Source organism: Mobula birostris, chromosome 10 (assembly GCF_030028105.1).
Source record: "Mobula birostris isolate sMobBir1 chromosome 10, sMobBir1.hap1, whole genome shotgun sequence".
NCBI lineage: Eukaryota > Metazoa > Chordata > Chondrichthyes > Myliobatiformes > Myliobatidae > Mobula > Mobula birostris.
Genome location: NC_092379.1, coordinates 21,695,636 through 21,719,616, shown reverse-complemented (window position 1 = coordinate 21,719,616; position 23,981 = coordinate 21,695,636). Strand labels below are relative to the sequence as shown.

The following is a 23,981-nucleotide window of genomic DNA, read 5'->3' as shown; positions in this document are numbered from 1 at the left end:
CTTTGTATCATCTGCAAACTTGGCAACAAAGCCATCTGTTTCATTATCTAAATCATTTATGTACAGCATAAAAAATGTGGGTCCAACGCTGCCCCTGCGGAATACCAATAGTCACTGGCAGCCAACCAGCCAAGGATCCTTCTATTTCCACTCGCTGACTTCTTCCAATCAGCCAATCCTCCACCCATCCCAGTAACGTTCCTGAAATACCATGGGCTCTTAACTTGCTAAGCAGCCTTATGTGTGGCACCTTGTCAAAGGCCTTCTGAAAGTCCAAATATACAACATCCACTACATCCCCTTTATCGATCCTACTTGTAATCTCCTCAAATAATTCCGACAGGTTCGTCAGGCAGGGTTTTCCCTGATGGAAACCACGCTGACTTTGTCCTATCTTGTCCTGGGTCACCGAGTACTCCGTCACCTCGTCCTAACAATTGACTCGAACATCTTCCCAATCATTGAGGTCAGTCTAACTTGTCTATAATTTCCTTTCTGCTGCCTTCCTCCTTTCTTAAAGAGTGGAATGACATTTGCAATTTTCCAGTCCTCTGGCACCATGCCAGAGTCCAATGATTTTGAAAGGATCATTTCCACTGTCACCACAATCTCTACTGCTCTCTCTTTCAGAACGCCAGGGTGCAGTTTCTCTGGTCTGGGTGACTTATGATCTTTTAGGTCTTCAGCCTTCTCTCTTGTAATAGTTAACAGCACCCACTTCTCTTCCTTCCCACACTACAACATCAGGCATGCTGCTAGTGTCTTCCACAGTGAAGACTGATGCAAAATATTCATTTAATTCATCTGCCATCTCCTTGTTCCCCATTTATTATTTCTCCTGCCTCATTTGGTAGCGGTCCTATATCCACTCTCATTTCTCTTTTAATTTCTACATACTACAAAAAGCTTTCGCTATCCACTTTGATATTACTGTTAGCTTGCTTTTATATTTTATCTTTTCCCTTCTAATGATTCTTTTCGTTGTTCTCTGTAGGTTTTTAAAAACTTCTCAATCCTCTGTCTTCCCAATCATTTCGCTTTGTTGTATGCCCTCTCTTTTGTTTTTACATCAGCTTTGAATTCCCTCGTCAGCCACAGTTGTACTATTTTACCATTTGAGTATTTCTTCATATTTGGAATACACATGTCCTGCACCTTCCTCATTTTTCCCAGAAACACATGACATTGCTGCTCTGCTGACATCCCTGCTCGCAGATCCTTCCAATTTACTTTGGTGAACTCCTCAAACCACTGTAATTTCCCCTACTCCACTGAAATATTGCTATGTCAGACTTTACTTTCTCCCTATCCAATTTCAAGTTGATTTCAATCACATTGTTATCACTAGTTCCTAAGGGTTCTTTACCTTAAACTCCCTGATCTCCTCCGGTTCAGAATCAGAATCAGAATCAGGTTTGTTATCACCAGCATGTGACGTGAAACTTGTTATCCTCACAGCAGCAGTTCAATGCAATACATAATCCAGCAGAGAGAAAAATATAATAATAAATAAAATAAAACATAATAAACAAACAAGTAAATCAATTATCTATATTGAATAGATTATTAAAAAATGTGCAAAAACAAAAATACTGTATATGAAAAACGTGAGGTAGTGTCCAAAGCTTCAACGTCCATTTAGGAATCGGATGGCAGAGTGGAAGAAGCTGTTCCTGATCGCTGAGTGTGCGCCTTCAGGCTTCTGTTTCTCCTACCTGATGATAGCTGCTCCGGCCTATGGTCAGGCCACACTTAGATCCCCTCCAGTTTGCCTACCAGCCCTTTCTTGGAGTTGAGGATGCCATCGTCGACCTGCTGAACCGTGTCTACGCCCACCTGGACAAGCCAGCGAGCACTGTGAGGGTCATGTTTTTTGACTTCTCCAGTGCGTTCAACACCATCTGCCCTGCTCTACTGGGGGAGAAGCTGACAGCGATGCAGGTGGATGCTTCCCTGGTATCATGGATTCTTGATTAGCTGACTGGCAGACCACAGTACGTGTGCTTGCAACAATGTGTGTCCAACAGGGTGATCAGCAGCACTGGGGCTCCACAGGGGACTGTCTTGTCTCCCTTTCTCTTCAGCATTTATACCTCGGACTTCAACTACTGCACAGAGTCTTGTCATCCACAGAAGTTTTCGGATGACTCTGCCATAGTTGGATGCATCAGCAAGGGAGATGAGGTTGAGTACAGGTCTACGGTAGGAAACTTCGTCACATGGTGTGAGCAGAATTATCTGCAGCTTAATGTGAAAAAGACTAAGAAGCTGGTGGCAGACCTGAGGAGAGATAAGGTACCGGTGACCCCTGTTTCCATCCAGGGGGTCAGAGTGAACATGGTGGGGGATTACAAATACCTGGGGATACGAATTGACAATAAACTGGACCGGTCTAAGAACACTGAGGCTGTCTACAAGAAGGGTCAGTGCCGTCTCTATTTCCTGAGGAGACTGAGGTCCTTTAATATCTGCCGGACGATGCTGAGGATGTTCTACGAGTCTGTGGTGGCCAGTGCTATCATGTTTGCTGTTGTGTGCTGGGGCAGCAGGCTGAGGGTAGCAGACACCAACAGAATCAACAAACTCTTTCGTAAGGCCAGTGATGTTGTGGGGATGGAACTGGACTCTCTCACAGTGGTATCTGAAAAGAGGATGCTGTCTAAGTTGCGCGCCATCTTGGTCAATGTCTCCAATCCACTACATAATGTAGAGTACATTCAGCCAGAGACTCATTCCTCCGAGATGCAGCACAGGGCATCACAGGAAGTCATTCATGCCTGTGGCCATCAAACTTTACAACTCCTCCCTTGGAGGGTTAGACACCGTGAGCCGATAGGCTGGTCCTGGACATTTAATAATTTACTGGCATAATTTACATATTACTATTTAACTATTTATGGTTCTATTACTATTTATTATTTATGGTGCATCTGTAATGAAAACCAATTTCCCCCGGGATCAATAAAGTATGACTATGACAATGACAATGACTATGACTCTGATCACAGTGAGAAAAGTGCAAGCCCTGGGTGCTGCAGGTCTTTAATAATGGACGCTGCCTTCCTGAGACACCACGGAACAACTATAGAAACTTTTGCAAACACGAGGAAATCTGCAGATGCTGGAAATTCAAGCAACACACACAAAACATGCTGGTGAACGCAGCAGACCAGGCAGCATCAATAGGAAGAGGTACAGTCGACGTTTTGGGCTGAGACCCTTCGTCAGGGCTAACTGAAAGAAGAGATAGTGAGAGATTTGAAAGTGGGAGGAGGGGGAGATCCGAAATAATAGGAGAAGACAGGAGGGGGAGGGATTGAGCTGAGAGCTGGAAAGTTGATTGGCAAAAGGGATACGAGGCTGGAGAAGGGAGAGGATCAGGGGACGGGAGGCCTAGGGAGAAAGAAAGGGGAGGGGAGCCCAGAGGATGGGCAAGGCTGTCCACCAGAGAAAGCAGGATCTCCCAGTGGCCACACATTTTAATTCCACGTCCCATTCTCATTCTGATATGTCTATCCACGGCCTCCTTTACTATCAAGATGAAGCCACACTCAGGTTGGAGGAACAACACCTTATATTCCATCTGGGTAGCTTCCAACCTGATGGCATGAACATTGACTTCTCTAACTTCCGTTAATGCCCTACCTCCATCCCTTATTTGTTTGCTTGTTTATTTATTACTTATTTTTTTCCTCTCTCTTTTTTCTCCCTCTGTCCCTCTCACTATAACTGCTTGCCCTCAGATAAATTCGACCTCAGATACTTGCTTGTGCATGAATGTAGTCCAGAGTCACTGGGAATTAACATTTGTTTTATGTGCATGGAGTGTGGATGTGAAGATGGAGGTATTTGAAAATTATATGTCATTCAAAGGGAGCATTCTAAATAACATTGTATCTACAGCATTGTCCTGCTGTTACGTTTCATATTTAGCATATAAAAATGTCATGTAATATTGGATCAGGCAGGCCTCTTCTTCCAAGAGTGTCTGGAGTATGATCTCCGCTGCTTGTTTTGCTGAATAAAGACTTCTATCACCACCAGCTTCACTGTCTCTCTGGTGACTTCGTTCACAGTAACAACAAGGGCTTTATCTGTGATGATCTAGTCTGTATCCATGCATTTTTGTAGGCTTTTCTATTCAAGGGTGTTTCCTATACCAGTCCGTGACACAACCCACACACTCATCCCACTGGTTTCCGTCCCCACTACTCCCCTCTGCCCTCCGCACCTCCCTCCCTTTAGTTCATGCTCCACCGTCCTCTCCCATCAGATTCCATTATCTTCAGCCTTTTGCCACTATTCCATTCCCCATCTGCCCGTCCACCCGCTCACCTGGCGGCCCCTATCACCTGACAGCACCTGCTCTACCCCTTCCCTCGCCTCTTTACCCCGGTCACCTCCCCTCTGTCTTTCAGTCCACATGAAAGGTCTCAACCCTACTTCGTCTCCAGTTCCGCTCGAGATAGAGCTTATTCTACGCGCAAGGGCGTTTGGGTATCTAAATCCTCCATTTCATTATTTGGAAGACAATCGCAACTGCCATGAAACATCGTTTTCTTTTTTCAAAACATCACAACGTGTGACCATCAAATGGGAAGTTCGCTCCCAATGTTCACCGAGGCTTCAGAGATACCGTACGGAAATAATAATTTATACGGCAATGACCGGTAAACATCACCATTCAGCGCAGGCGTAAAACTGCTATGCTTTTGTTCCAAAAGTTTTCAGTGTTTAATCATAAAATTTATAACCTCCAAAATTTTACTGCTTTGATGATCCATCCACTTTAATTTTGTGAACTAAATAGACCTTTACGAAATTTTTTATGCGATTCGATCGCTGCGCGTTTAAAAAAAATTCGACCAATGGTAGAGCAAGTGGTATGACGGCTCTGCGCGCAAACCAATGGGTGGGAACGTGCGGACCTCGAAGCAACCAATAGCGACAGGCGGTCTGCATGTTTCTCTAATCCCGTGAAAGATGGGTGGGAAGACCGTCGGTCCTTTTAACCAATGGCGGCAAGGATAGAAACCGGAAGGTGGGACGTCTGGTTCACTAAATCTTCCTGATATTTACTTTGTTTATTCCCTTCTCATAATTCTTCTTTCGGCAAACAGCCTATGGTGGGAATGGCCTGTGTATGTTTACATCCCGACACTCTCGCAAACATCCTTTTTAAGGTGCATTACCGCCCCTTCTGAACTGGACTGTGGGTCAACGTGTCATGACCCACATATTTATATTTGACCCCATATCTATATATCATTTTATATAAAAAGATCTGTGCACTGAAGTAACAGAACTATTATTTTGAGCAATAATCCTCTGATCCTTTCTGCAAAATACTGTTAATGTTAAATCGTATTGAGATAACTTTTAAATCGTCCATCCCCTCTTGATTATGTCTTGTTGATTACAATATTCACACCTCCCATTGTTGTGTTTCTTTATGAAAAACAATGTACTTTAACCCTGTGTGCCCAAACCTCATTCTCGATATTATCACTCCTCCCTCCTACTCTTTCCTGCATTCCTAAACTACCCCACTTCTCTCTGGATACTATTTTAAGTTGAAATAAGGTTTGTATTATACCACATACAACCTCTAGTTTTCCCACTGAATGTACATCTTTTAGACTCCGGATTGTTATGCTTGAATCAGACAATATTACAACTCGCATGGTCTCACTTTCTCCACCCACTGCAAAGCCAATAGTCCAGCTGTCACTTCACCTGTGTACACTGAGAAATCATTGTTTATCCTCTCCTGCTTCTCATGTTAAAATCAGGCACTACCAATCCTACCCCTAATCTACCACAGTATTACCTTTTTTGAAACATGTGTAAATTTGTAAATATCCATAATTAATATTATTTACATAACATTCAACTATATCTTGATTTAAGTTGACTTCTCTACTTTTCCATCTCTTTCTGAATAATTTAGGATCCATCTCTGGTGCTTCACACAGTCATGGAGACAGCCCAGGAAAAGGCACTGTATCACTTGGGGCCTTGTTACTAATTCCTGTCCTTTTTGCTTTTCCTTCAATCGGCCGTGCAAAATTTCTGAATTTCCTTCTTTCCTTTTCCCAGCATCGATCTAAAAGCTGTTTACTTGGATGATGTTCTCCAGTCCCTTGTATGTTCACCCAATATGTCAACACAAGCTGTGATCTTCTCAGTTGCAGAGGTGTCTCTCCCAACTCCACCTGCATTGCCACCACTGGTGTTGTCCTCATTGCTCCACAGATTAACCTTACTTTCTTTCTTTTGGTTATTATTTCCTTAATAAATATTGACCATGTGAGTTTTTTATCAAACCAAATTCCTAAAAATTTAAAAGGATCTATCTGCAGTTTCTAATTTTAATCGATAATCAGTTAAATGGAGAGATAAGGCTGAGGATCGAGTTGTTGGTTTACAAGCAAAGGCAGTGTTTGTGAGACTGCTAGCAAGCAGAGGCTGATGACAGGGCAAAACTGCAGTCAATGCGATGAGTTGCAATGCAAAAGGGGGACAAAAATGAAAAACAGGTGATGAATACTGGATTGAAAGTGTTATCTTTGAATTCAGATAGTATACAGAATGAGATAGATTAACTTGTAGCACAGCTACAGATTGGCATGTATGACAGTGTGGGCATCACTGAATTATGGCTGAAAGAAGATTATAGTTGGGAGCTTGATATCCAGGGATACACACTGTATCGAAAGGACAGGCAGGTTGGCAGAAGGCGTGATATGGCTCTGTTGGCAAAAAATTAAATGAAATCATTAGAAAGAGGTGACATAGGATGGGAAGGTGTAGAATAATTCAGGGTATACCAAGGAGTATTATGGTTAAGGGTGATGAAATGAGAGCATGGATCAATACATGGAACTACAATGTTGTAGCCATTACTGAAATTTGGTTGAGAGAGGGGCAGGAATGGGTGATTAATGTACCAGGTTTTTGAAGTTTTAGAAAAGATAGAGGAGGAGATAAAGAGGGGGTGTGTTGCATTACCAATCAGGGACAATATCACAGCTGCACTCAGAGGAGACATAATGGAGAGGTGAGAAACTGAAGCAACACACATAAAAGTTGCTGGTGAACGCAGCAGGCCAGGCAGCATCTCTAGGAAGATGTGCAGTCGACGTTTCAGGCTGAGACTCTTCGTCAGGACCAACTGAAAGAAGCGCAAGTAAGGGATTTCAAAGTTGGAGGGGGAGTTGGAGATCCAAAATGATAGGAGAAGACAGGAGGGGGAGGGATGGAGCCAAGGGCTGGACAGGTGATAGGCAAAAGGGATACGAGAGGATCATGGGACAGGAGGTCCGGGAAGAAAGACAAGGAGGTTCAGACACGTTCTCTAACTTCCGCTAATGCCCCACCTCCCCCTCGTACCCCATCTGTAACTTATTTTTATACACACATTCTTTCTCTCACTCTCCTTTTTCTCCCTCTGTCCCTCTGAATATGCCCCTTGCCCATCCTCTGGATCCCCCCACCTCCTTGTCTTTCTTCCCGGACCTCCTGTCCCATGATCCTCTCGTATCCTTCTTGACTATCACCTGTCCAGCTCTTGGCTCCATCCCTCCCCCTCCTGTCTTCTCCTATCATTTTGAATCTCCCCCTCCCCCTCCAAATTTCAAATCCCTTATTCACACTTCCTTCAGTTAGTCCTGACGAAGGGTCTCAGCCTGAAACGTCGACTGCACCTCTTCCTAGAGATGCTGCCTGGCCTGCTGCGTTCATCAGCAACTTTGATGTGTGTTGCCTGAATTTCCAGCATCTGCAGAATTCCTGTTGTTTGAGGTGAGAAACTGAGTCCATTTGAGTGAAGTTCAGGAACAGGCAGGGTGCAATCACAGTGATGGGATTGAACTAGGGGACACAGCCTCAAGATTTGGGGGAGTAGATTTAGGATGGAAATGAGGAGGAACTGTTTATCCCAGAGAGTGGTGAATCTCTGTGAATTCAATGCCTAATAAAGCAGTGGAGGCTACCTCAGTAGATATATTTAAGACAAGGTTGGATAGATTTTTGCATAGTAGTGGAATTAAGGGTCATGGGGAAAAGGCAGATAGGTGGAGATGAGTCCACGGCCAGATCAGCCATGATCTTATTGAATGGCAGAGCAGGCTCAAAGGGCCAGATGGCCTACTCCCATATATTTCTAATCCTGAGAAATCCATTCCCGCTATTTTATCTTTGTTGGCTCAGTTTTGAAATTTTTCTGGTTATAAATTGAACCCTAATAAGAGTGAATTATTTCCCCTAAATATGCAGGTTCCTATTTATGGATGTTTACCATTTAAATTGGTGACCGACTTATTTTTACATATTTAGGGGTTAAAATTACGAAAAAAGTATAAGGATTTATTTAATGCGAATCTTTTACCTTTAATTGATCAGATTAAACTTTTGTTTACTAAATGGTCACCAATGTCTCTGTCATTGATCGGTCGGATCAATGCTATCAAGATGATTATTTTGCCTAAATTTTTATATTTATTTCAGGCGGTGCCACTTTTTATTCCGAAATCCTTTTTTGATAATGTTGATTCCAAAATTTCTTCATATATATGGCAGAACAAAAATCCTAGGCTAGGTAAAAGACATTTACAGAAATCTAAAAAGGAGGAGGGTTTAGCTTTACCAAATTTTACATTTTACTATTGGGCAATTAATATTCGATATTTAACATTTTGGTTAGCGGACTTGGACGTAACTTCAAGTCCACGTTGGGTAAATCTTGAACGTAATTCTTTACAAGGGTTTCACTGGGTTCTATTTTAGGGACTTTGTTTCCCTTTACTCTTTTTAAATTGTATTAACAAATGAATAACCCAATAGTAAAACAAAAATGAAGCCACACTCAGGTTAGACGAACAACACCTTATATTCCGTCTGGGTAGCCTCCAACCTGATGGCATGAACATCGACTTCTCTAACTTCCGCTAATGCCCCACCTCCCCCTCGTACCCCATCCGTTATTTATTTTTATACACACATTCTTTCTCTCACTCTCCTTTTTTTCCCTCTGTCCCTCTGACTATACCCCTTGCCCATTCTCTGGTTCCCACCCCCTCACTTGCCTTTCTCCCGGGACCTCCTGTCCCATGATCCTCTCACATTCCCTTTGCCAATCACCTGTCCAGCTCTTGGCTCCATCACTCCCCCTCCTGTCTTCTCCTATCATTTTGGATCTCCCCCTCCCCCTCCCACTTTCAAATCTCTTACTAACTCTTCCTTCAGTTAGCCCTGACGAAGGGTCTCGGCCTGAAACGTCGACTGTACCTCTTCCTAGAGATGCTGCCTGGCCTGCTGCGTTCACCAGCAACTTTGATGAGTGTTGGTTGAGTAAAACATACTTGACGTATATGGTTTCAATTTCAAATATTTTTTGGGTTCAATCAATTTATTTTAGCAAGTCCTATTATCTCTAATTTCTTCTTTCAGCCCTCTATTGTGGATCAAGCATATCTGGCTTGGAAAACTAAAGGTATAGTATGATTTTGTGATCTACCTTTGGATAATTGTTTCATGTCCTTTGAACAATTATCTAATAAATATCAATTGCCTAGATCCCATTTTTTTTAGATATTTACAGATTAGAAGCTTTTTAAATACTGTTTCTCCTAACTTCCCGAATTTATATTCAACGGATATTTTGTTAAAAATTTTAGATTTAAATCCTTTTCAGAAAGGTGTAATAGCAATTATTTATAATATAATTAAGCAAACATGTCCAGATGTATCTAATAAAGTTAAGACTGTTTGGAAAAGGCAACTTAAGATTAAAAAATGGGAAAAAATTCTTCCATTGGTTAACTCATCCTCTATATGTGCTAAACATGCTTTGATTCAGTTTAAAGTAGTGCATAGCGCTCATATATCTCAGGATAAATTAGCGTTATTATTCTCATAAAAATGCTGTATGTGATAGATATCACTTTGAGGTAGCTTCTTTAATTCATATGTTTTGGTCATGTCCCTTTTTGAAAAAATATTGGAAAGATATTTTGATACTGTTTCAACTGCTCTTTTTTTTATCAATAATAATGAAAAACAAAGTGTTAAAGCTTTTTTTTATGGAAAAAAGAAAAAGAAAAAAAGAACCCCTACTAACTAAAACAGAGAAAAATCCCTAATAACTAAAAAAAATACCCATTTGGAGCACAGATCCGGAGTTATACGCCGTACAAGCTCCCATAAAAAAAAGACATCAAACCGCCAACCAAATCCATATACCCAAGCATCAGAAAAGGACCATCTTTATTAACTCAAGTCAAATGATAATAATGGGTAAAATCACCCCACCTTTTCTCAAAGTCCAATCTAGGATCAAAAGTTTGACTTATAATTTTTTCCAAACTAAGACATAACATCACCTGAGAGAACCATTGTCTCAAAGTGGGAGCAGAGGCATCTTTCCATTTTAATAAAATAGCCCTTCCAGCCAATAATGTGATAAATGCAATTACGTAATGGTCAGATATAGAAATACTGTGAATATGTTGAGAAATTATACCAAAGAAAACTGTCAATTTATTAGGTTGTAAATTGATTTTCAAAGCTTTAGAAATTGTAGAAAAAATAGATTTCCAAAATTGTTTCAATACAGAACACGACCAAAACATATGTGTCAATGTAGCTATCTCAGTTTTGCATCTATCATCTCCTTTGTCAAATAATAACGATGTACAATTTTAAATTGAATTAGAGAATGACTGGCACAAATCGAAGAAGAGTTAACCAGCTTCAAAATTCGCAACCAATCCTCTGTTATTAAGGTCATATTAAGCTCTCTTTCCCAATCTTGCTTAATCTTAAGTAAAGGATAATTATCCTGTTGTAATAGTAAATTATAAATTTTCCCTATCAAAACTTTCACTAAAGGGTTCATTTTTAAAATACTGTCTAACAGGTCAGAGTCTTGTATATATGGAAAATTACTTAAATATTCTGGTAAGAAATGTCTGACCTGAAGATATTGCAAAAAATGTGAATATGAGAGAGAGTATTTAGTTACTAATTTCTCAAAGGACATCAATCGACCTTTTTGAAACAAGTCCATAAAGGAAAAAATTCCTTTATTCCTCCAAAAAGAAAAGGTAAGATCACTAAGTGAAGGTTTAAATTAATAGTTTTGATAAATTAAACTAAGAAGGTTAATTTTTTTAAGATTAAAAAACTTACAAAACTGGTACCAGATTCATAATGATTGATTAATCATAGGATTTATATTTAGAATAGAAATTTTGGCTAATTGTACAGGTAAAGGAGCTCCTAATTACAAAGTTAAATAAAATTGTTTCAAAATTTTCAATTCCAAGTCAACCCAAGATGGTCGTTCCTTTTTATCCGTCCAATATAACCAAGAACACGCATAACGTATATTAACCGCCCAATAATACCTTCTTAAATTAGGCAAAGTAAGACCTCCATCCTTTTTTAATTTTTGTAAATGACATTTTCCAATTCTTGGTCTTTTATTATTCCAAACAAAAGATGAAATAATAGTCAACCTTATCAAAAAACTTCTTAGTTAAAAAAATAGGAATATTTTGAAATACATACAAAAATTTTGGTAAAATCATCATTTTAACTGCATGAATTCGACCTGCTAACGAAAGTGTAAGTGGATTCCATCTAGAAAAAAATTGCTTCATAAAATCCACTGAGGGAACTAAATTAGCTCTATAAAGGTCTCCATCATTTTTAGTGATGATAATACCTAAATATTTAAAAGAATAAGTAACTTTTAGAGAAATGTCATCATATATAGAAGCAGAATCATTTAAAGGAAATAATTCACTTTTATGCAGGTTTAATTTATATTCTGAAAACAATCCAAATTCATATAATAATTTCAATAAGCTGGGAATAGATTCTTCGGGATTCGAAACATAAACCAAAAGATCATCCGCATAAAGGGATATCTTATGAACAGTCCCATTTATAGAAATTCCTTAAGTATTTTTAGCTTCACGAAGTGCAATAGCCAAAGGTTCCAACATCAAATTAAATAACAGAGGACTTAACGGAAATCCTTGCTTCGTCTCCCGGGAAAGTTAGAAAAAGTGGGATCTACAGTTATCAGTAATAACAGTGGCAATAGGGTTTTTATATATCAATCTAATCCATTTATTAAAATTAGTACCAAAGCTAAATTTCTCTAAAACATGAAATAGATATTTCCATTCAACTCTATCAAATGCCTTTTCAGCATCTGGAGAAACAACACACTGGGAGTCTTAGAGAGGGATGAGTATATAATATTTAACAATCTCCGAGTGTTAGAAAAAGAATAACGGCCTTGTATAAAACTACACTGATCCTGAGAAATAATTTTAGCTAGTATATTCTCCATCCGGATTTGCCAGTATTTTTGAAAGAATTTTGGCATCCACATTTCATAATGAAATAGGTCTATATGAAGCACAATCAGTAGGGTCTTCATCTTTCTTAAGAATTAAAGAAATAGAAGCTTCATAAAATGTGGAAGGTAACTCTCCTCACAAAAAAGCATTTCCAACATATAAGGAGTAAGCAAATGTTCAAATTTTTTTTATAAAACCCTGCAGTAAAACCATCCAATCCAGGAGCTTTACCAGATTGCATTGAAAGAATAGCTTTCTGAATTTCTCTTTCAGTAAAAGGAGCATCAAGAATTTGCTGATCTTCAACAGATATTCTAGGAAAATCAATCTTTTGTAAAAAGGCATACATATTAGAAGGGTCAGCTTGAAACTGAGATTGATAGTTCACTGTAATAGTCTTAAAAATTTTATTGATACCTTCATAATTACAAGCTAAACTACCATCTCCCTTATGAATTTTCAAAATTTGTCTTTTAGCTCGAACTGCTTTAAGTTCAGATTCTAATAGCTTGTTACTTTTATCTCCAAACATATAAAATTGACTTTTTAATTTCAGTAAATTTCTTTCAACAGGATAAGTTAATAGTAAATTATATTGTGATTGAAGTTCAGCCCTTTGTTTATGTTCTCGTTGTTCACGGGAATGGTACCGGAGGATTGGAGGAAGGCAAATGTTGTCCCCTTGTTCAAAAAGGGTAGTAGGGATAGTCCAGGTAATTATAGACCAGCGAGCCTTACATCTGTGGTGGGAAAGCTGTTGGAAAAGATTCTTAGAGATAGGATCTCTGGGCATTTAGAGAATCATGGTCTGATCAGGGACAGTCAGCATGACTTTGTGAAGGGCAGATCGTGTCCAACAAGCCGGACAGCGTTCTTTGAGGAGGTGACCAGGCATATAGATGAAGGTCGTGCAGTGGATGTGATCTACATGGATTTTAATAAGGCATTTGACAAGGTTCCACACGGTAGGCTTATTCAGAAAGTCAGAAGGCATGGGATCCAGGGAAGTTTGGCCAGGTGGATTCAGAATTGGCTTGCCTGCAGAAGGCAGAGAGTCGTGGTGGAGAGAGTACATTCAGATTGGAGGATTGTGACTAGTGGTGTCCCACAAGGATCTGTTCTAGGACCTCTACTTTTCGTGATTATTATTAACGACCTGGATGTGGGAGTAGAGGGGTGGGTTGGAAAATTGCAAACAACACAAAGGTTGGTGGTGTTGTAGATAGTGTAGAGGATTGTCAAAGATTGCAGAGAGAAATTGATAGGATGCAGAAGTGGGCTGAGAAGTGGCAGGTGGAGTTCAACCCGGACAAGTGTGAGGTGGTACACTTTGGAAGGACAAACTCCAAGGCAGAGTACAAAGTAAATGGCAGGATACTTGGTAGTGTGGAGGAGCAGAGGGATCTCGGGGTACATGTCCACAGATCCCTGAAAGTTGCCTCACAGGTGGATAGGGTAGTTAAGAAAGCTTATGGGGTGTTAGCTTTCATAAGTCGAGGGATAGAGTTTAAGAGTCGCGATGTAATGATGCAGCTCTATAAAACTCTGGTTTGGCCATACCTGGAGTATTGTGTCCAGTTCTGGTCACCTCACTATAGGAAGGATGTGGAAGCATTGGAAAAGGTACAGAGGAGATTTACCAGGATGCTGCCTGGTTTAGAGAGAATACATTATGATCAGAGATTAAGGGAGCTCGGGCTTTACTCTTTGGAGAGGAGGAGGATGAGAGGAGACATGATAGAGGTGTACAAGATAATAAGAGGAATAGATAGAGTGGATAGCCAGCGCCTCTTCCCCAGGGCACCACTGCTCAATACAAGAGGACAAGGCTTTAAGGTAAGGGGTGGGAAGTTCAAGGGGGATATTAGAGGAAGGTTTTTTACTCAGAGTGGTTGGTGCATGGAATGCACTGCCTGCGTCAGTGGTGGAGGCAGATTCACTAGTGAAGTTTAAGAGACTACTGGACAGGTATATGGAGGAATTTAAGGTGGGGCCTTATATGGGAGGCAGGGTTTGAGGGTCAGCACAACATTGTGGGCCAAAGGGCCTGTTCTGTGCTGTACTATTCTATGTTCTACGTTAAATCAGCATTAGGAGAAACTGCATAAGAATTATCCAGATCTTTAATTAGTTTGGAAATTCTATCTAACTCTATTTTTGTCTGTTTCTTGAGTTTAGCCAAACAAGAACTTGCAAATATGCTTTGAGTGTATCCCATATAATCAATTTTGAGACATCTCCCGTATTATTAAAAAGGAAGATATCTTTTATCTGAATCTCTATAAATTTAACAAAGTCCGAACTTTGTAATAAATTTTCTGGAAAGCGGCAAGGCAAGTTTACATAACTAACATCATTTAACTCAAAAGTTAAGCTCAAAGGCGCATGATCCGAGACTGCAATAGCATCATATTCACATTTCTGGACTTTGGACAAAAATCGGAAATCAGCTATAAAATAATCAATTCTCGAATATTTATTATGAACATGCGAATAAAAAGAATAATCTCTGTCATTAGGATATAAATTTCTCCAGATTTCTATCAAATCATAATCAATTAAAAATGAATTAATAAGTGTTGCCGAACGACTCGGAAGCTGCTGATTGGTTGAACTCTTGTCAATCAAAGGGCTTAAACAACAGTTGAAGTCACCTCCCATCAGCAGCATATAATCACTTAAGTCTGGTAATAAACCAAATACATTTTTAAAAAAAGGATCATCGACATTAGGTCCGTATAGATTAACCAGGACAATTTTTCTATTACAAAGTGTTCCTTTAATAATGAAAAATCTACCATTATTATCTGAGACAATGTCTTCTTGAATAAATAAAATATTAGATTTAATAAAAATAGATACTCCCTTTGTTTTATTTTGACAGGCAGCATGGTATTGAAGGCCCTTCCATGTTTTAAAAAATCTATTTTGATCACCCGTTATAATATGCATTTCTTGTGCAAAAATTATATCGGGCTGGAATCGATTAAAAACTTTAAATGTCTTCTTTCGCTTAATAGGGTGATTCCAGCCACGTACATTCCAACTAATAATGTTTATCTGTTTAAGTACCATTGGATATTATTCTTAAACACAATACACGCAGACCACCGCGGGCTAATCAAAGATGGCGGGGATGAACAGAACCAAATAGAAAACGCGCATGCTCCGGAACACCGTAATAGGAAAAAAACAGAAAATTTGTGAAAAAAATCCCACAATAAACTGTTCTGAATATTGATTTACAACCTCTCCCTATTACTGCAATTTTTGGGTTACCAATCATAGAATCAAGTCATTTAACCTCTTCAGCTCGTCGGATGATTGCATTTCTAACATTGATGGCTGGAAGATCCATTTTGCTGAATTGGGAAGAGATTGATTCTCCCACCACGTTTCATTGGTTCTCTCAAACTATGTTGCGTTTAAACTTAGAAAAAATTAAAAGTGTTATTTATGATCCCTCTACTAAATTCGAAAAGACTTGGAGGCCATTTATTCAACATTTCCCTATGCTGTAATTTGACCTTTTCCAAATTTATTCCATTTCTTTTTAATATATGTCGAGAGGAGCGGAGTCGCCGACACTAATGGTTCCTTTTTTGATTTTACGTAACAGCCCATGTCTTTTTTTTCTTAGTTTAGTTGATTAACACTGTTTAGGTTAGTTTTTCTTTTGGGGTATTTTTTTATATAGTTTTTTCCTTTTTCATGATTTTATTTCTATATTTTTTTTGTATATTATATTTGTATCCTGTATGATTGGGAGGTTTAATACCCATGTGTCAACTGGGTTTATATTTAACTATGTTAATTATAACAATGTAATCCCAATAACTTTGTGTCAATACTATGGTATGTTTATCATTATGAAACCAATAAAAAAATTGAAAAAGAAAGATGGCCTACTCCTGCTCCTATGTGTTATGTACTACAGATCCCCTAATAGCCACCAGGACATTGAGGAACAGATATGTAATCTGATTAAGGAAATTTGTAAAAATAATAGGGTTGTTGTCATGGGCATTTTAACATTTCCGCATATAAACTGGGACCTTATTAGTGTAAGGGTTTCAGATGGGGCTGAATTTATTCGGTGCATCCAGGAAGGTTTCTCAAATCAATATGTGCATGGTCCAATGAAAGTAGGGGCCATACTTTACCTGGTGTTGGGTAATGAGCCTGACCAGGGACCTGATCTTTCAGTGGATGAAGAGTGACCACAACTCCTAATCTTGCAGGAAGTTTCAGACTACTGTGCGATTCCATGCCCTCACTTTGGGAAGTCAGATCATCTGGTTGTACTTCTACTCCCTTAATATAGGCAGAGACTGAAGACTGCAGCACCAGTAGTGAGGACCAAGAAGGTATGGACCAGGGAAGTACAGGAGTGCTTACAGGACTGCTTTGAATCGGTGGTCTGGACCGTATTCAGGGATTCATATTTGAATCTGGACTAGTATGCTTCAGTTGTTAGGGACCTCATTCAAACCTGTGTGGATTTTTCAGGATTTTTATACTGAACTTTATAAATCTCTATGTCCAGTAGATTGTTCTAAAATGAATGCTTTCTTACAAAAGATTGCTTTTCCTAAAATTTCTGTTGAGGATCAAAAAACTACTGATGCCCAAATTACTGAAGCCAAAATTTATAAAGCTATTTTTTCAATGCAATCTGGTAAGGCCCCTGGACGTGATGGCTATTGTGCAGAATTTCATAAAAAATTTGGAAAATTGCCTTCTCTGTATATGTTGGAATTGTTTAAGGATTCATTTGTGAAAGGTGATTTACCCTCTACTTTTCATGAGGCTTCTATTTCTTTAATTCTTTAAAGGGATAAAGATCCTACTGATTGTGCCTCGTATAGGCCTATTTCATTATTGAATGTCAATGCTCAGATTCTGTCAAAGATAATGGCCAATCGGTTGGAGAATATTTTGGGTAAGATTATTTTCAAAGATCAAACAAGCTTTATAAAGGGTCGTTATTCTTTTTCGAATGTTTGGAGATTATTTAACATCATATATTTGTCCTCTTAAAACTCCACAATGCGTCGTCTCTTTGGATGCTGAAAAAGCATTCAATTGAGTCGAATGGAAATATTTATTTAATGTTTCAGACAAATTTGGCTTTGGTATTAATTTTAATAATTAGATTAGAATGATATATAAAACAATTGCTACTGTTATTACTAATAACTGTAGATCCCCTTTTTTCAGCTTTCACAGGGGACAAGACAAGGTCCATTAAGTCCTTTCTTATTTAATTTAATACTAGAACCCCTTGCTATTGTTCTTCGTGAAGCTAAAGATATTTTTGGGATTTTTGTGAATGAGACCATTCATAAGATTTCTCTTTACGCTGACGATTTACTGGTTTATATATCTAATCCTGAGGATTCTATTCCTGCCTTACTAAAATTATTTAACAAATTTGGAGATTTTCAGGATATAAAATAAATGTTAGTAAAAGTGAACTGTTTCCTTTAAATGAAACTGTTTCTATATATGATAGTACCCCTTTCAAAGTCACGGGTTCCTTTAGATATTTAGGTGTTATAATCATTAAAAAATATCAGGATCTTTAGAAAGCTAATTTTGTTCCCTTGGTGGATTCTATGAAGTATTTATTTAGTAGATGGAACCCACTTACCTTTTCACTTGTTGGTCGCATCCATATAGTCAAAATGGTGATTTTACCAAAATTTTTATATTTATTTCAGAATATCGCTGTTTTTCTGACGAAGAAGTTTTTTTGATTGGATTGGTTTTGTTATTTTATCTTTTATTTGGAACAATAAAAGACCAAGAATTAGTGAATGTCACTTACAAAAGTTGAAAAAGGATGGAGCTCTCGCTTTGCCTAATATAACAATGTATCACTGGGCCGTTAATGTGCGATATATGTCCTTTTGGTTACACTGGGTTAATAAGAACGATCGGGTAATTTGGGTAGACTTGGAATTGAAAGCTGTGAAACAGTTTTATTTAACCTCGTTATTGGGAGCTGCTTTACCTATACAATTAGCTAAAGTTGCTAATTTAGATTTATACTCTGTGATTAAGCATTCTTTACAAACTTGGCTCCAGTTCTGCAATTTTTTTAATCTTCAAAAATTTAACCTTTGTAGTTTAATTTATCGAAATTAATTTTTTAAGCTTTCTTTGAGTGATCCAATTTTTTTACTTTGGAAAAATAAAGGTATTAATTGTTTTTTGGATTTATTTAAAGAAGATAGACTGATGTCTTTTGAACAATTAGTTGATAAATATTCTCTTTCATACTCACACTTTTTACAATACCTTCAAGTCATACATTTCTTACAAAAATATTTCAGTAATTTTCCTTACATATTGGACGCTGACCTGTTGGATACTATTACGAGTATGAACCCTTTGATGAAGGGTTCCATTGGAAGAATTTATAATTTACTATTACAATGGGATAAGCGTCCTTTATTTAAGATTAAACAAGATTGGGAAAAGGAACTTAATTTGACTTTTATGACGGAGGATTGGAAGCGGATTCTGAAATTGGTTAACTCTTCTTCGACCTGTGCTAGTCATTCACTGATTCAATTTAAAATTGTACATCGTTACTATGTGACGTAGGAGAGATTGTCTAAAATGTTTTCTAATGTTGATAGTTATTGCGATAGATGTAAAACTGAGACAGCTACACTGACACACGTTTTGGTCCTGTTCTATACTGGATCAGTTCTGGAAGTCAGTGTTTTCTACAATTTCTAAAGCACTTAAAATTAATTTACAACGTAACAAATTAACTGTGCTTTTTGGAATAATTCCACAAAATATCCACGGTATCTCTTTGTCTGACCAACATGTTATTGCACTTGTTACATTAATAGTTCGGAGGGCCATTTAGTCGAAGTGGAAGGATACATCGGCTCACATTTTGTCACAATGGTTCTCTGAAGTGATGCTATGTCTTAGTTTGGAGAAAATTAGAAGTCAAACCTTTGAACCTATGTTTGATTTTGAGAAAAGATGGGGTTTATTTGCTCGCGACTATCATTTGAGTTAATTGATAGATTTTCTCCACGATCTAATTGTAAATTTTTGGTGCATTTTTTTTCTTGTTGGCAGTTTGATGTTTATCTTTAGAGGCGTTTTGTCTGACACGTGGCTCCGGGGTTGAACACCTAATTTTTTTTTTCCCTCACTTTTCCTTGCTTAGGGGTTATTTTTCTCCTTTTTTGTCACCAAAATTTTTTCAATCTTTAAAACAATGTTTTTTTTCTTAAAACATTGTAAGTGTTGCCTACTTCGATGTACTCTTGTTAGTTTTGGATAATAATAATAAAAAGTTTTGAAAAGAAAGAATTGCTGTTCATTCCCAAACATAAAGCCATGGATGAACCAGGAGGTATTTTGTCTGCTGAAGGCTGGATCTGTGGCATTCAAGGCTGCCGACCCAAATCTGTAGCAGAAAACCCGTTATGACTTATAGAGGCTACTTCAAGGGCAAAGAGACAATTTTGAGCGAGTTTGGTGGCAACATCAGATGTACAACAACGCTGGCAGGGTTTGCAAGACATTACTTTCCACAAAGCAAAACCCAAATGCATGAATGGCAGCGATGCTTCACTACCAGATGAACTTAATGTCTTCTATGCCCACTTTGAAAGGGAGAATATAACTGCAGCTGCAAAGATCCCTGAGATCTCTGTCTCAGAGGCCAATGTTAAACTGTTTTTAAAGAGGGTGAACCCTCTCAAGGCGTAAGACCCTGATGATGTACCAGGTAAGGCTCTGAAAACTTGTGCCATCCAACTGGTGAGAATATTCAAGGCCATTTTCAACCTCTCACTGCTATGGGAGAAGTTCCCATTTGCTTCAAAAAGGCAAGAATTACACCAGTGCCTAAGAAGAATAATGTGAGCTGCCTTTATGACTATCGCCCAGTTACACTCATATCTACAGTGATGAAATGCTTTGAGAGGTCAGTCATGACGAGATTGAACTCCTGCCTCAGGAAGGACCTGAATCCACTGCAGTTTGCCTATTGCCACAATAGATCAACGGCAGACGCAATCTCAATGGCTCTTCACACGGTCTTGGACCACCTGGCCAATACAAACACCTATTTCAGAATGCTGTTCATCGACTGTAGCTCAGCATTTAACACCATCATTCCCACAATCCTGACTGATAAGTTACAGCACCTGGCCCTCTGTACCTCCCTCTGCAATCGGATCCTTGACTTCCTAACCAGAAGACCACAATTGGTGATAATATCTCACCTGTGGCCCCTCTAAGTCAGATGTTTTGGTCTTGTATAAAGCTAGATAACTTTTGGAGAGATGTTTTTTAAACGCTATCAAAAGTCTTGGATCTGGACCAACAACCTAACTTACTGACGGCAATCTTTGGGATTATCGCATCGGAAGCAGGAACTATTCATGCTTCCGCTCAATGTATGATAGCCTTTTCAACTTTATTGGCTTGGAGAGCCATTTTAATGAAGTGGAAGGATTCTAATCCACCTACTGTCTTTTTTTGGCCTTCCTCCATTATGTCCTGTTTTAGTTTAGAGAAAATAAGTAGTCGGACATTTGATACGTGCTTTAAATTTGAACAAATCTGGCGACCTTTTATTCAATATTTTCATTTAGTTTGATTTCTTACTCTGCCAATTATTTTTTTTTGAAGTTTTATATTTGATCAGAAAGCCTTTCCTTTTTTTTTGGTCATATCCTCAGAATGGGCTGCCTAGTCCCTTTTTCCCCCTTTTTTTCTTATGGTTTAGTGGGTTTTTTTCTTCATTTTGAAAATTTAAAGTTTTTTCCTCTCTATGAATTGATAAGAGGAGAATTAGTTGTCTTTTTTTAATTATATATTACATATTTGCTTAATACTATGTATGATTTTGATAATGTCTATTTCACTTTCTGTTTGTATCGTTATTTATATATATATTTCAAATAAATCTCCTCTTGTTTATATATAGGCTCTTTTTAAATCAATAAAAAGATTAATAAATAATGAAAGAGTATCTCACCTTCGCTGACGATCAGCACTGGTGCAGTTCAGGGGTGTGTGCTTTGCCCACTGCTCTACCTTCTCGATACCCACGACTGTATGGCTGGGCATAGCTAAAGCAGCATCTATAAATTTGCCAGTGACACGACCTTTGTTGGTGGAATATCAGGTGGAGACAAGAGAGTGGACTGGAGTGAGATATGCCAACTACTGGAGTGCTGTTGCAGTAACAACCTTGCACTCAACGTCAGTACGACGAAAGAGCTGATTGTGGACTTCAGGAAGGGTAAGACGAAGCAACACATCCCAATCCTCATGGAGGGATCAGAAGTGGGAGAGTGAGTGGTTCCAAGGTTCTGGGTGTCAAGATCTCTGAGAACCTAACCTGGTCCCAACATATCGATGCAGTTATACAGAAGGCAAGACAGTAACTGTACTTCATTAGCAGTTTGAAGTGATTTGGTTTGTCAACAAAAACATTCAAAAACCTTGATAGATGTACGGTGGAGAGCATTCTGACAGGCTGCGTCACTGTCTGGTATGGGGAGCTACTGCACTGCACTGAAAGAAGCTGCAGTGGGTCGTAAATCTCCAGCTTGCATACTAGCCCACAAGGTACCCAGCACTTCTTCAAGGAGCAGTGTCTCAGAAAGACAGCATCCATTACTGAGGACCCCCAGCCCTTTTCTCACTGTTACCATCAGAAACCTGAAGGTACACACTCAGCGATTCAGGAACAACTTCTTCCCCTCTGCCATCCGATTCCTAAATGGACATTGAACCCATGAACTATTTTAATATATATTATTTCTGGTTTTGCACGATTTTTAATCTCTTCAATACACATATACTGTAATTGATTGATTTTTTTTCTTCTTCTTTTATATTATGTATTGCTTTGAACTGCTGCTGCTAAGTTAACAAACTTCACGACACATGTTGGTGATAATAAACCCGATTCTGATTCTGATTGTGCTTCTATTTGCAGACAAAGATAGGTATGGTCCTTGTGGAAGAGTTTTAAATTGAGGTCAGGCTATTTGCAAGGGCATTTGGCAGGAACTAATAAGTGTTAATTGGGAACATCTTTTCTCTGGCTGACCACATCAGACATGTGGAGGGTGTTTAAAGAGCAATTGCACAGAGTGCAGGAAAGGTATGTTCCTGTCAGAAGGAAGGATGGGGATGGAAAGACAAGAGAACCTTGGATGTCTTGGGAGGTGATGAATTTAGTCAAGCAGAAAAAGAAAATGTATGTAGAGCTTCAGAAATCAGCACATGAGGAGTATAAAGAAGCCAGAAAGGAACTAAAGAGAATGAAGAAAGCCAGGAGAGGCCACAAAATGTCCTTGTCAAGTAGGATTAAGGTGAGTCCCAAGGCATTCTTGTAGTAAACCATACATATATGTTGTAACAGGGTTACCTGTCTGGACACGCCCCGCTGCTGACTGTCCCTGTGGCTCCTCCCACAGAACCCTGAATAAAGGCGATTTCGCCATTGCTCCTCCTCCTCAGTCCAGGGGCAGACACTCAGCATGGAGGACACATTTTACTGCGAATAAACGCCTTTCAGTATTTACCCTACTTCCAGTCTTTTGGAGTAATTGAAGGTGCATCAACTTTACTCACAGTAATTTTAAAGCATGAAACATACCTGAGCCTTGACAAGTTAGACCTCGAACCACAAACACCTGAAGCTGGAAACGCTTTCGAACTCTGGCTGGCTTGCTTTGAATCACACCTAGAGGCGATTAAAGCAACCGACTCCACAGCAAATCACAGAGTTCCACTCTCCAGGGTCAGTCCACAGGTCTATACGATGACCAGAGACAAGCGCACTCAAAGGACAATACCTGTAAACACCGTCTACGCGCGGCATCACTTAGCGACTCGGCACCAGCAGCCCGGGGAATGTAGTGCTGAGTTTGTCCAGGCACTACAGACGCCCGTGCAGGCCGGTGATTGCCAGGGACTGACGGCAGGACAGCATGCAGAGCTCCTAGTGAGAGACGCCTTCATCACGGGGACCAGGTCAGTGTATGTGCGCCAGCGGCTATTGGAAAAAGCTGATCTTACCTTACGTTTGGCGATCAAGCTGGCCGATACGCTGGAGGCCGCTCTGCACAACTCTGAGGCTCTCCAGGCACGCGATTCCCTGATGGCCTCGTGGGCGCTGCAGACCCCACAACCCGCCGGCGAATCGACATCGGCTGCTGCCAGTCGCGAGTCCGTGAAGTACTACTTCTGCAGACTCCAGAAGCACCCCCGGAAATGCTGCCCGGCCCAAGAAGCTCCAGCTGCGGAAAGAAGGGCCACTTAGCCAAGGTCTGTAAGTCCAAACCGCGAGCGGGATCGAGCAGCGCCGCGTGTGAGACATGGGTATTGCCATCTTACCTGCTGCCATCTTCCCTGCACGCCGCCACCACGTGTGAGACATAGGGGTCGCCATCTTACCTGCTGCCATCTTCCATGCACGCCGCCACCACATGCGAGACATGGGGGTCGCCATCTTGCCTGCCGCTATCTTCCCTGCACGCCGCCACCATGTGTGAGACATGGGGGCGGCCATCTTGGTCAGCGCAACCCCCCCACCGCCTATGACCA

The 23,981-nt window shown here is 39.6% G+C and overlaps 1 long non-coding RNA gene across 1 annotated transcript in view; it reads right to left on the bottom strand.

The window, feature by feature from the left end:
* Positions 1 to 23,518, bottom strand: part of LOC140203907 (uncharacterized) — a 156,145-nt gene extending 132,627 nt beyond the window's left edge. The window contains exon 1 of the long non-coding RNA XR_011887418.1: positions 23,454 to 23,518. This is a non-coding gene — a long non-coding RNA (uncharacterized lncRNA). The remainder of the gene's footprint in view (positions 1 to 23,453) is intronic.
* Positions 23,519 to 23,981: the final 463 nt, after the last annotated feature.